Here is a 14,349-nt window from a genome sequence, read left to right as displayed (position 1 = left end):
GGTACCTATGGTGATGTTTAAGGCACACCTGCATAATCGAGGGTTCTCTCATGTCAGCATTCCCAATCACTTGCATGAGGACCATTTTCCAGATTAGGCAATTTTTACAAATTCAAGAGATGTGGAGACCTTCCCAGCCCACTGTACTTCCAGCGTTCTCAGTACATGACATTTTTAGTTTTGAACAGTCTAACTGAGCAAACCCGTTTGACAGTACATTTATCTCAGGGTCTCAAGTACTAGGATTATAAGTGAGAGCATTGTTCTTTTTCTCTGTAAAAGCTTTACTTTGAAACATAATCACACTGAAGTTAGAGCAGTTTTCCTTTTCTCTGTATGATTTAGTGAGAAACGCACATGTGTTTCTCTGGAAAGAGAAGCATTTGTTTGGGACATGTCAAAGGATTGTTAGAGGTGAGAGAAGTTTTGGTTTTCTCTGTAAAAGCTTTATTTTGATAGATAATCACGTTCTGTTGTAAGTGTACTAATTTCATGAGAAGCTTTATTGAGAAATGCACATGTGTTTCTCTGAAAAGAGAAGTAGTTGTTTGGAACATTTCAAAAGATTGTTAGAAGCACGAGCAGTGTTCCTTTTCTCTTTACAAGCTTGAATTTGAAGGATAATCAGGTACTTTTGAAAGTGTATTAATTTCATGAAAATCTCTAGTGAGGAACGCACACGTGTTTCTCTGAAAATAGAATCAGTTGTTTGGGACATGTAAAAGTATTGTTAGAATCGAGTCTAGAGTTTCTTTTCTCTGTACAAGCTTTACTTTGAAAGATAACCATGTTCTTTTGAAAGTGTATTAATTTCATGAAAAGCTCTAGTGAATAATGCACATGTGTTTTTCTGACAAGAAAAGCAGTTGTTTTGGCCACGTGAAAGCATTGTTAGAAATGATAGAAGTGGGCTTTACTCTGTACAAGCTTTCCTTTGAAACATCATCACATTGTTTTGAAATTGCATATATTTCATGAAAAGCTTTAGTGAGGAACGCACATGTATTTCTCTGAAAAGAGAAGCCATTGTTTGGGACATGGCAAAGCATTGTTAGAGGTGAGAGCAGTGGGCTTTTCTCTGTACAAGCTTTATTTTGAAAGATAATCACGTTCATTTGAAAGTGTATTAATTTCATGAAAAGCTTTAGTGAGAAAAACACAAGAGTTTTTCTGAGAAGAGAAGCAGTTGTTTGGGACATGTCTAAGGAGAGTTCAAAGTGAGAGCCGAGATCCTTTTCTCTGTACAAGCTTTACTTTGAAAGATAATGACGATCTGTTTAAAGTACATTAATTTAATGAAATGCTTTAGTGAGAAACTCACATGTGTTTCTCTGGAAAGAGAAGCAATTGAGTCATGTTAAAGCATTGTTAAAAGTGAGAACAGTGGGCTATTCTCTGTACAGCTTTACTTTGAAAGATAATCTCATTCTTTTGAAAGTGTATTAATTTCATGAGAAGCTTTAGTGAGAAATGCACATGTGTTTCTTTGAAAAGAGAAGCAATTGTTTGGGACATGTCAAAGGACTGTTAGAATTGAGAGCGTTGTTTCTTTTCTCTGTAGAAGCTTTACTTTGAAAGATAATCATGCTCTTTGAAAGTGTACTAATTTCATGAGAAGCTTTAGTGAGAAATGCATATGTGTTTCTCTGAAAAGAGAAGCAGTTGTCTGGGACATGTCAAAACATTGTTTGAAGTGAGAGCAGTGTGCTTTTTTCTGTACAAGCTTTACTTTGAAAGATAATACATTCTTTTGAAAGTGTATTAATTTCATGAAAATCGTTAGTGAGAAACGCACATGTGTTTTTCAGAAAAGAGAAGCATTTCTTTGGGTCATGTCAAAGGATTGTTTGAAGAGAGAGCCATTAGCATTTCTGTGTACAAGCTTGACTTTGAAGGATAATCAGTTTCTTGGAAATTGTATGAATTTAATGAGAAGCTTTAGTGAGAAATGCCCATGTGTTTCTCTGAAAACGGCAGCAGTTGTATTGTGAAATGTCAAAGCATTTTGAGAAGTGAGAGTTTTACCTTTTCTGTGTACATGTTTGAATTTGAAGGATAATCAGGTACTTTTGAAAGTGTATTAATTTCATGAAAATCTCTAGTGAGAAACACACAAGTGTTTCTCTGAAAAGAGAATCGGTTGTTTGCAACATTTAAAATATTGATAGAATTGAGTGTAGAGTTGCTTTTCTCTGTACAAGCTATGATTTGAAAGATACACACGCCCTTTTGAAAGTGTATTAATTTCATGAAAAGCTCTAGTAAGAAACACACATGTATTTCTCTGAAATAGAAGCACTTGTTTGGGAAATATCAAAGGATTGTTAGAAGTAAGAGCCATTCGTTTTTTTTGTGTACAAGCTTGAATTTGAAAAGATAATCACTTTCTTTGAAAGTGTATGAATTTCATGAGAAGTTTTAATGAGGAACGCACATGTTTGTCTCTGAAAAGAGAAGTAGTTGTTTCGGGAAATTTCAAATCATTGTGAGAAGTGAGAACCAATACCTTTTCTGAGTACAAGCTTGAATTTAAGGATATTCACGTTCTTTGGATATGTATTAATTTCCTGAAAATCTCTTCTGAGAAACGCACATGTGTTTCTTTGAAAAAAGAAGCAGTTGTTTAGGCTATGTCAAAGGATTGTTAGATATGAGATCAGTGTTCTTTTTCTCTGTACAAGCTTAACATTGAAAGATAATCAGTTTCTTAGATAGTGCATGAATTTCATGAACAGCTTAAGTTAGAAACGCATATGTGATTCTCTGTAAAGAGAAGCAATTGTTTGAGAAATGGCAAAGCATTGTTAGGAGTGAGAACAGTGGGCTTTTCTCTGTAAAAGCTTTACTTTGAAAGATATCACGTTCTTTTGAAAGTGTATAAATTTCATGAAATGCTTTATTGAGAATCACAAGTGTTTTTCTGAAAAGAGCAGCAGTGTTTTGGGGCATGTCAAAGGATAGTTAGAAGTAAAAGCAGAGATCCTTTTCTCTGAACAAGCTTTACGTTGAAAGATAATCTTGTTCTTTTAAAAAGTGTACTAATTCCATGAGTAGCTTTAGTGAGAAACGTGCATGTGGTTCTCTGAAAGGAGAATCAATTTTTGGGACATGTCAAAGGGTTGTTAGAAGTGAGAGCCTTATTCTTTTTCTCTGTGCAAGATTTACTTTGAAAGATAATCACGTTCTTTGAAAGTGTTTTAATTTAATGAGACGCTCTAGTCAGAAACGCACATGTGTTTTTCTGAAAAGTGAAGCAGTTGTATCGGACATGTCAAAGGATTGTTAGAATTGAGTGTAGAGTTCCTTTTCTCAGTTCAAACTTTACTTGGAAAGATAATGACTTTCATTTAAAAGTGTATTAATTTCACGAAATGCTTTAGTGAGAAACGTACATGTGTTTCTCTGAAATAGAAGCAGTTGTTTGTGATATGTCAAAACATTGTTAGATGCAAGAACGTTGTAGTTTTCTCTGTAGAAGCTTTAATTTGAAAGATAATCTCATTCTTTTGAAAGTGCACTAATTTCATGAGAAGCTTTAATGAGAAATGCACATGTGTTTCTCTGAAAAGAGAAGCAGTTGTTTGTGCCATGTCAAAGGATTGTTAGAAGTGAGAGCAGTGTTCCTTTTCTCTATACAAGCTTGAATTTGAAGGATAATCATGTTCTTTTGGAAGTGTATCAATTTCAGAAACATCTCTAGTCAGAAACGCACACGTGTTTCTCTGAAATGAGAATCAGGTGTTTGGAACATGTAAAAGTATAGATATAACTGAGTGTAGAGTTGCTTTCCTCTGTACAAGCTTTACTTTGAAAGATAATCACGTTCTTTTGAAAGTGTATTAATTTCATAAAAAGCTCTAGTGAGAAAGGCACATGTGTTTCTCTGACAAAAAAAGCAGGTGTTTCGGCCATGTGAAAGCATTGTTAGAAATGACAGCATTGGGCTTGTCTCTGTACAAGCTATCCTTTGAAACATCATTACATTCTTTTGACATTGTATATATTTCATGAAAACCGTTAGTGAGGAACGCACATGAATTTCTCGGAAAAACGAAGCAGTTGTTTGGGACATGGCAAAGCATTGTTAGAAGCGAGAGCAGTGGGCTTTTCTCTGTACAATCTTTACATTGAAAGATAATCACATTCTTTTGAAAGTGTATTAATTTCATGAAAAGCTTTAGTGAGAAACACACAGGTGTTTTTCTGAGAAGAGAAGCAGTTGTTTAGGACACGTCAAAGGATAGTTTGAAGTGAGAGCCGAAATCCTTTTCTCTGTATAAGCTTTACTTTGAAAGATAATGACATTCTTTTTATAGTGTATTAATTTCATGAAATGCCTTAGTGAGAAACGCACTTGTGTTTCTCTGAAAAGATAAGCAGTACTTTGGGCATTGGGAAACCATTGTTACAGGTGAGAGCATTGTTACTTTTCTCTGTAGAAGTTTTTCTTTGAAAGACAATCACATTTATTTGAAAGTGTACTAATTTCATGAGAAGCTTTAGTGAGAAACGCACATGTGTTTCTCTGAAAATAGAAGCAGTTGTTTGGGATATGTCAAAGGATTGATAAGTGAGAGCATTGCTACTTTTCTCTGTAGAAGCTTTCCTTTGAAAGATAATGATGTTCTTTTTAAAGTGTATTAATTTCACGAAATGCTTTAGTGAGAAATGCGCATGTGTTTCTCTGAAAAGAGAAGCAGTTGTTTGGGCAAATGGAAAGCATTGTTAGAGGTGAGAGCATTGTTATTTTTCTCTGTAGAAGCTTTCCTTTGAAAGATAATCACATTCTTTTGAAAGTGTACTAATTTCATGAGAATATTTAGTGAGAAACTCACATGCGTTTCTCTGAAAAGAGAAGAAGTTGTTTGGGATATGTCAAAGGATTGTTAGAAGTGAGAGCACTGTTCCTTTTCTCTGTACAAGCTTAAATTTGAAGTATAATCACGTTCTTTTTAAAGTGTATTAATTTCATGAAATTCTTTATTGAGAAATGAACATGTGTTTCTCTGAAAAGGGAAGCCGTTGTTTGGGACATGACAAAGGATTGATATAAGAGAGAGCATTGTTACTTTTCTCTGTAGAAGGTTTCCTTCGAAAGATAATGACATTCTTTGAAAGTGTACTAATTTCATGAGATGCTATATTGAGTAACACACATGAGTTTCTCTGAAAAGAGAAGCAGTTGTTTGGGACATGTCAAAGGGTTGATAGAAGTGAGACCATTGTTACTTTTCTCTGAAGAAGCGTTAATTTGAAAGATAATTACATTCTTTAGAAATTATTCTAGTTTCATGAGAAATTTTTGTGAGAAACACACATGTCTTTCTCTGATAAAAGAAGCAGTTGTTTGGTACATGTCAAAGGATTGTTAGAAGTGAGAGAAAGTATGCTCTTCTCTGTACAAGCTTTACAAGAAAAATAATCAGTTGCTTTGAAAGTCTATGAATTTCATAACAAGCTTTAGTGAAAAAAACACATGTGTTATTCTGAAAAGAGAAGCAGTTGTTTTGGCCATTTAAAAGCATTGTGAGAAGTGAGAGCTATTAGCTTTTCATTGTACAACTTTTACTTTGAAAGATAATCGTGTTGTTTTGAAATTGTATTAATTTCATGGAAAGCTTTCATGAGAAGCACACATGTGTTTCTCTGAAAAGAGAAGCAGTTTCTTCGGCATTGTGAAAACATTGTTAGACGTGAGAGCAGTGGGCTTTTCTCTGTACTAGCTTTACTTTGAAAGTTAATCTCGTTCTGTTGAAAGTGTACTAATTTCATGAGCAGCTTGAGGGAGAAATGCACAGGTGTTTCTCTGAAAAGAGAAGGAGTTGTTTGGGACATATCAAAGGATTTTTAGAATTGAGATCCTTGTTACTTTTCTCTGTAGAAGCTTTCGTTGAAAGATAATGATGTTCTTTTTAAAGTGTATTAATTTCACAAAATGCTTTAGTGAGAAACGCACCTGTGTTTCTCTGAAAAGAGAAGCAGTTGTTTGGGCAATGGGAAAGCATTTTTAGAGGTGAGAGCATTGTTCTTTTTCTCTGTAGAAGCTTTCCTTTGAAAGATAATCACATTCTTTTGAAAGTATACTAATTTCATGAGAATATTTAGTGAGAAACGCACATGTGTTTCTCTGAAAAGAGAAGCAGTTGTTTGGGACATTTCAAAGGATTGTTAGAAGTGAGAGCACTATTCCTTTTCTCTGTACAAGCTTAAATTTGAAGTATAATCACGTTCTTTTGCAAGTTTATTAATTTCATGAAAATCTCTAGTGAGAAGCACACATGAGTTTCACTGAAAAGAGAATCAGTTGTTTGGGACATGTAAAAGTAATGTTAGAATTGAGTGTAGTTTTGCTTTTCTCTGTACAAGCTTTACCTAAAAGATAATCTTGTTCTTTTTAAAGTGTACTAATTTCATGAGAAGCTATTGTGAGTAACACACATGTGTTTCTCTGAAAAGAGAAGCAGTTGTTTGGGACAAGACAAAGCATTGTTATAAGAGAGAGCATTGATACTTTTCTCTGTAGAAGCTTTCCTTCGAAAAATAATCACGTTCTTTTGAAAGTGTACTAATTTCATGAGAAGCTATTGTGAATAACACACATGTGTTTCTCTGAAAAGAGATGCAGTTGTTTGGGACATGTCAAAGGATTGATAGACGTGAGAGCGTTGTTACTTTTCTCTGTAGTAACTTTAATTTGAAAGATAATCATATTCTTTAGAAAGTATACTAGTTTCATGAGATGTTTTAGTGAGAAACGTACATGTCTTTCTCTGACAAAAGAAGCAGTTGTTTGGCACAAGTCAAAGGATTGTTAGAAGTGAGAGAAGGTATGCTTTTCTCTGTACAAGCTTTACATAAAAGATAATTAGTTGCTTTGAAATCTATGAATTTCATAAGAAGCTTTAGTGAGAAAAGCACATGTGTTATTCTGAAAAGAGAAGCAGTTGTTTCTGCCATGTCAAAGCATTTTTAGAAGTGAGAACCATTAGCTTTTATTTGTAAAAGTTTTACTTTGAAAGATAATCATGTTGTTTCAAATTGTATTACTTTCATGGAAAGCTTTCCTGAGAAATACACATGTGTTTCTCTGAAAAGAGAAGCAGTTTTTTGGGCAATGTGAAAACATTGTTAGAAGTGAGAGCATTGTTACCTTTCTCTGTAGAAGTTTTCCTTTGAAAGATGATCACGTTCATTGAAAGTGTACTAATTTCATGAAAATCTCTAGTGAGAAACTCACACGTGTTTCTCGGAAAGGAGAAGTAGTTGTTTGGGAAATGTAAAAGTATTGTTATAATTGAGTGTAGAGTTGCTTTTCTCTGTACAAGCTTTAATTTGAAAGATAATCTCGTTCTTTTGAAATTGTGTAATTTAATGAAAAGCTTTCGTGAGAAGCGCTCATGTGTTTCTCTGAGAAGAGAAGCAGTTTGGGACATGGCGAGAAAAGCACATGTGTTTCTCTCAAAAAAAAACGCAGTTGTTTGTGACATGTCAAAGCATTGTTAAAAGGGAGACCATTGTTCCTTTTCTCTGTAGAAGCTTTACTTTGAAAGATAATCATGTTCTTTTGAAAGTGTATTAATTTCATGAAAGCTTTAGTAAGAAACACATATGTGTTTCTTTGTAAAGAGAAGAATCATTTGGGACATGTCAATGGATTATTAGAAATGAGAGCAGTGTTCCCTTTCTCTGTACAAGCTTGAATATGAACAATAATCACGTTCTTTTGAAAGTGTATTAATTTAATGAAATGCTTTAGTGAGAAAAGCACATGTATTTCTATGAAAAGAGAAGAATTTGTTTGGGACATGACAAAGGATTGTTAGAAGTGAGAGCAGTTTTCCTTTTCTCTGTACTAATTTCATGAGAAGCAGTTGTTACGGCCATGTCCATGCATTGTTAGAAGTGAGAGCCTTTAGCTTTTCTTTGTACAAGTTTTACTTTGAAAGCTAATCACAGTGTTTTAAAATTGTATTAATTTCGTGGAAAGTTTTCATGAGAAATGCACATTTGTTTCTCTGAAAAGAGAAGCAATTGTTTGGGATGTGTCAAAGAATTGATAGAAGTGAGAACGTTGTTACCTTACTTTTCTCTGTAGAAGATTTCCTTTGAGACATAATCACGATCTTTTGAAAGTGTACTATTTTATGAGAAGCTTTAGTGAGAAACGCACATGTGTTTCTCTGAAAAGAGAAGCAGTTGTTTGGGATATGTCAAAGGATTGCTTAAGTGACAGCAGTGTTCCCTTTCTCTGTACAAGCTTGATTTTGAAGGAGTACATTCTTTTGAAAGTGTATTAATTGCATGAAAATCTCTAGTGAGAAACGCACACGTGTTTCTCTGAAAGAGAATCAGTTGTTAGAGATATCTATAAGTATTGTTAGAATTGAGTGTAGAGTTGCTTTTTTCTTTACTAGCTTTACTTTGAAAGATAATGGCGTTCTTTCTAAAGTGTATTAATTTTACAATATGCTTTATTGAGAAACCCACATGTGTTTCTCTGAAAAAGAAGCAGTTGTTTAAGACATGTCAAAGGTTGGTTAGATGTGTGAGCATTGTTACTTTTCTCTGTAGAAGCTTTACTTTTAAAGGTAATCACGTTGTTTTGAAAGTTTACTAATTTCATGAGAAGCTTTAGTCAGAAACGTAGATGCGTTTTTCTGAAAAGAGAACCAGTTGTTCAGCACATGTCAAAGGATTGTTAGAAGTGAGAGAATTTATACTTTTCTTTGTACAAGCTTTACTTTGAAAGATAATCAGTTTCTTTGAAAGTGTTTGTGTGAACAGAGAAGCAATTGTTTGGGACATGTCAAAGGAATGATAGAAGTGAGAGTGTTGTTACTTTTCTTTTTAGAAGCTTTTCTTAGAAAGATAATGATGTTTTTTATAAAGTGTATTAATTTCACAAAATGCTTTAGTGAGAAACCCACATGCATTTCTCTGAAAAAAGAACCAGTTGTTTGGGACATGTCAAAGGTTTGTTAGAAATGAGAGCATTGTTACTTTTCTCTGTAGAAGTTTTCTTTGAAAGATAATCACATTCTTTGAAAGTGTGCTAATTTCATGAGAATCTTTAGTGAGAAACGCACATGCATTTCTCTGAAAAGAGAAGCAGTTGTTTGGGATATGTCAAAGGATTGTTAGAAGTGAGAGCACTGTTCCTTTTCTCTGTATAAGCTTAAATTTGAAGTATAATCACGTTTTTTGAAAGTGTATTAGAAGTGAGAACTGTGTTCAATTTCTCTATACAAACTTTATTTGAAAGATAATCACGTTCTTTTGAAAGTGCACATGTTGTTCTTTGAAAAGAGAAGAAGTAGTTTTCGACATGACAAAGTTGTTAGAGTAAGAACAGTGTAGTTTTCGAATGACAACATTTGGAAGATGACAAGTCTGGAACATCTCAAAAAAGAGTTAGAAGTGAGTTCCGTATTGCTTTTCTTTGTTCAAGCTTTTCTTTGAAAGAAAATCATGTTATTTGGAAAGTGTATAATTTCATGAAATGCTTTAGTGAGAAATTGACATGTGTTTTTCTGAAAAGAGGAGCAGTTGTTTAGGACATTTAAAAGTATTTTTAGAATTTAGAACAGGGTATATTTTCTCTGTTCAAACTTTACTTTGAAAGATAATCACGTTATTTTGAAAGTGTATAATTTCATGAAATGCTTAAGTAAGAAATGCACATGTGTTTCTCTGAAAAGAGGAGCAGTTCTTTGCAATCAGACAAAGAATTGTTAGAAGTTAGAACAGTGTTCCTTTTCTCTGTACAAACTTTATTTGAAAGAAAATAACGTTGTTTTGAAAGTGTACAATTTCATGAAAAAGTTTAGTGATAAATGCACATGTGTATCTCTGAAAAGAGAAGCAGTTGTTTGGAACATGTCAAAGTATTGTTAAGAAGTGAGAACAGTGTTCCTTTTCTCTGTACAACTTTAGTTTGAAAGATAATCATGTTCTTTGAAAGTGTATAATTTCATGAAATGCTTTAGTGACAAACTCCCTGTGTTTCTCTGAAAAGAGGGGCAGTTGTGTGTGACATGACAATGTATTTTTTGAAGTATGAACAGTGTTTCATTTCTCTGTACTATCTTTATCTTCTGAAAGTGTATAATTTCATGAAATGCTTTAGTGAGAAATGCACATGTGTTTCTCTTCAGACAGAAGCAAATGTTTGGAACATGTCTAGTTTAGAGCATTTCAAAGAAGAGTAATAAGTGAGTTCTGTTTTTCTGTTCTTTCTGCAAGATTATTTAAAAGAAAATCACGTTCTTTTGAAAGTGTATAATTTCATGAAGTCTTTTGGTGGGAAAAGTAAATGTTTTTCTCTGAAAAGACGGGCAGTTGTTTGCAACATGACAAAGTATTGTTAGAAGTGAGTACAGTGTTCCTTTTCTCTGTACAATTTTTACTTTGAAAGAAAATCACATTCTGTTGAAAGTGAATAATTACATAAAATGATTTAGTGAGAAACGCACATGTGTATCTCTGAAAAGAGAAGCAGTTGTTTGGAACATGTCAAAGTATTGTTAGGAGTGAGAACAGTGTTCCTTTGCTCTGTACTAATTTTACTTTGAAAGATAATGACATTCTTTTAAAGCGTATAATTTCATGAAATGTTTCACTGAGAAACACACATGTGTTTCTCTGAAAAGAGAAGCAGTTGTTTGGAACGTGGCAAAGAAGAGTTAGAGGGGAGTTCTGTTTTGCTTTTCTTTGTGCAAGCTTTACTTTGAAAGAAAATCATATTCATTGAAAGTGTATATTTTCATGAAATGATTTAGTGAGAAACGCACATGTGTTTCTCTGAAAAGGGGAGCAGTTGTTTAGGACATTTATAAGTATTTTTAGAAGTGAGAAGAGTGTTTCTTTTTTTTGTTCAAACTTTACTTTGAAAGATAATCACATTCTTTTGAAAGTGTATAATTTCATGAAATGCTTTGGTGAGAAAAGTAAATGTTTTCCTCTGAAAAGAAGCGCAGTTGTTTGCGACATGACAAAGTACTGTTAGAAGTGAGTACAGTGTTCCTTTTCTCTGTACAATCTTTACTTTGAATAAAAATCACATTTTTTGAAAGTGAATAATTTCATGAAATGGTTTAGTGAGAAATGCACATGTGTATCTCTAAAAAGAGAAGCAGTTGTTTGGAACACGTCAAAGTATTGTTAGAAGTGAGAACAGTGTTCCTTTTCTCTGTACAAACTTTACTTTGAAAGATAATCACGTTCTTTTGAAAGTGGATAATTTCATGAAATGTTTTAGTGAGAAACGCACATGTATTTCTCTGAAAAGATGTGCAGTTGTTTGCAAGATGACAAAGTATTGTTACAAGTATTAACAGTGTTCAATTTATCTGTACAATCTTAACTTTAAAAGAAAATCACATTCTTTTGAAACTGTATAATTTCATGAAATGCTTTATTGAGAAACAGACATGTGTTTCTCTGAAAAGAGAAGCAGTTGTTTGGAAGATATCATATTTGGAACATGTCAAAGAAGACTTAGAAATGAGTTCTGTTTATTTTTCTTTGTGCAAGCTTTACTTTGAAAGAAAATCACATTATTTTAAAAATGTATAATTTCATAAAATGCTTTAGTGAGAAATGCATATGTGTTTCTCTTAAAAGAGGAGCAGTTGTTTGGAACATATAAAAGTATTGTTAAAAGTGAGAACAGTGTTCCTTTTCTCTGTACAAACTTTACTTTGAAAGATAATCACGTTCTTTTGAAAGTGTATAATTTCTTGAAATGCTTTAGTGAGAAATGCACATGTGATTTTTGTAAAGAGAAGGAGTGGTTTGCAACATGAAAAAGTATTGTTAGAAGTGAGAACAGTGTTCCATTTCTTGCACAAACTTTATTTGAAAGAAAATCACATTGTTTTGAAAGTGTACACTTTCGTGAAATGTTTTAGTGAGAACTACACATGTGTTTCTCTGAAAAGAGGGACAGTTGTTTGCAACATGACAAAGTATTGTTACAAGTATTATCAGTGTTCAATTTATCTGTACAATCTTTACTTTAAAAGAAAATCACATTCTTTTGAAAGTGTATAATTTCATGAAATGGTTTAGTGAGAAATGCACATGTGTTTCTCTGAAAAGAGAAGCAGTTGTGTGGGACTTGTAAAAGTATTGTTAGAAGTGAGAAGACTGTTTCTTTTCTCTGTACAAACTTTACATTAGAAGATAATCACATTCTTTTGAAAGTGTATAATTTTATGAAATGCTTTATTGAGAAAAAGACATGTGTTTGTCTGAAAAGAGAAGCAGTTGTTTGGAAGATACCAAGTTTGGAACATGTCAAAGAAGAGTTAGAAGTGAGTTCTGTTTACTTTTCTTTGTGCAAGCTTTACTTTGAAAGAAAATCACATTATTTTAAAAATGTATAATTTCATAGAATGCTTTAGTGAGAAACGCACATGTGTTTCTCTGAAAAGATGAGCATTTGTGTGGGACATGTAAATGTATTGTTAGAAGTGAGAAGACTGTTTCTTTTCTCTGTACAAACTTTACATTGAAAGATAATCGCGTTCTTTTGAAAGTGTATAATTTTATGAAATGCTTTATTGAGAAATGGACATGTGTTTGTCTGAAAAGAGAAGCAGTTGTTTGGAAGATATCAAGATTGGAACATGTCAAAGAAGAGTTAGAAGTGAGTTCTGTTTTGCTCTTCTTTGTGCAAGCTTTAATTTGAAAGAAAATAATGTTCATTGAAAGTGTATATTTTCATGAAATGCTTTAGTGAGAAATGCACATGTGTTTCTCTTAAAAGAAGAGCAGTTGTTTGGAACATATAAAAGTATTCTTAGAAGTGAGAACAGTGTTCCTTTTCTCTGTACAAACTTTACTTTGAAAGATAATCATGTTCTTTTGAAAGTGTATAATTTCTTGAAATGCTTTAGTGAGAACAGCACGTGTGATTCTTTGTAAACAGAAGAAGTGGTATGCAACATGAAAAAGTATTGTTAGAAGTGAGAACAGTGTTCCATTTCTTGTACAAACTTTATTTGAAAGAAAATCACGTACTTTTGAAAGTGTATAATTTCATGAAATGGTTTAGTGAGAAACACAATGTGTTTCTCTTAAAAGAGGAACAGTTGTTTGGAACATATAAAAGTATTGTTAGAAGTGAGAACAGTGTTCCTTTTCTCTGTACAAACTTTACTTTGAAAGAAAATCACGTTCTTTTGAAAGTGTATAATTGCATGAAATGCTTTAGTGAGTATTGCACATGTTTCTCTGAAAAGAGGGGTAGTTGTTTGAGACTTGACAAAGTATTGTTAGAAGTTAGTACAGTATTGCTTTTCTCTTTACAATCTTTACTAAAAGAAAATTGCATTCTTTTCAAAGTGAATAATTTCATGAAATGGTTTAGTAAGATACACACATGTGTATCTCTGAAAAGAGAAGCAGTTGTTTTCGACATGACAAAGTATTGTTAGAAGTGAGAACATTGTTCCATTTGTCTGTACAATCTTTACTTTGAAAGAAAATCACCTTATTTTGAAAGTGTATAATTTCATTAAATGCTTTAGTGAGAAAAGCACATGTGTTTCTCTGAAATGTGTAGCAGTTTTTTGGGACATGTAAAAGTATTGCTTGAAGTGACAACAGTGTTTCTTTTCTCTGTACAAACTTTATTTTGAAAGATAATCACGTTCTTTTGAAAGTATATAATATCATGAAATGCTTTATTGAGAAACGGACATGTGTTACTCTGAAAAGAGGTGCAGTTCTTTGCGACCGGAAAAAGTATTGTTAGAAGTGAGAACAGTGTTCCTTTTCTCTGTACAATCATTACTTTGATAGCAAATCACGTTCTTTTGAATGTGTATAATTTCATTAAATGGTTTAGTGAGAAACGCACATGTGTATCTCTGAAAAGAGAAGCAGTTCTTTGGAACATGTCAAAGTATTGTTAAGAATTGAGAAGAGCGTTACTTTTTTCTATACAAACCTTACTTAGAGAGATAATCACATTCTCTTGAAAGTGTATAAATTCATGAAATGCTTTAGTGAGAAACACACATGTGTTTTTCTAAAAAGAGATGCAGTTCTTTCCGACAAGACTAAGTATTGTTAGAAGTGTGAACAGTGTTCCATTTCTCTGTACAATCTTTACTTTAAAAGATAATCACATTCTTTTGAAAGTGTATAATTTCATGAAATGATTTATTGAGAAACGCACATTTTTATCTATGAAAAGAGAAGCAGTTGTTTGGAAAATGTCAAAGTATTGTTAAGAAGTGAGAACAGTGTTCCTTTTCTCTGTACAAACTTTACTCTGAAAGATAATCACATTCTTTGGAAAGTGTAATAAATTCATAAAATGTTTTAGTGTAAAACGCACAT

This window comes from Chionomys nivalis, chromosome 5 (assembly GCF_950005125.1).
Source record: "Chionomys nivalis chromosome 5, mChiNiv1.1, whole genome shotgun sequence".
Taxonomy (NCBI): domain Eukaryota; kingdom Metazoa; phylum Chordata; class Mammalia; order Rodentia; family Cricetidae; genus Chionomys; species Chionomys nivalis.
The sequence above is the reverse complement of the archived record's forward strand: the minus strand, read 5'-3'. Positions refer to the sequence as shown.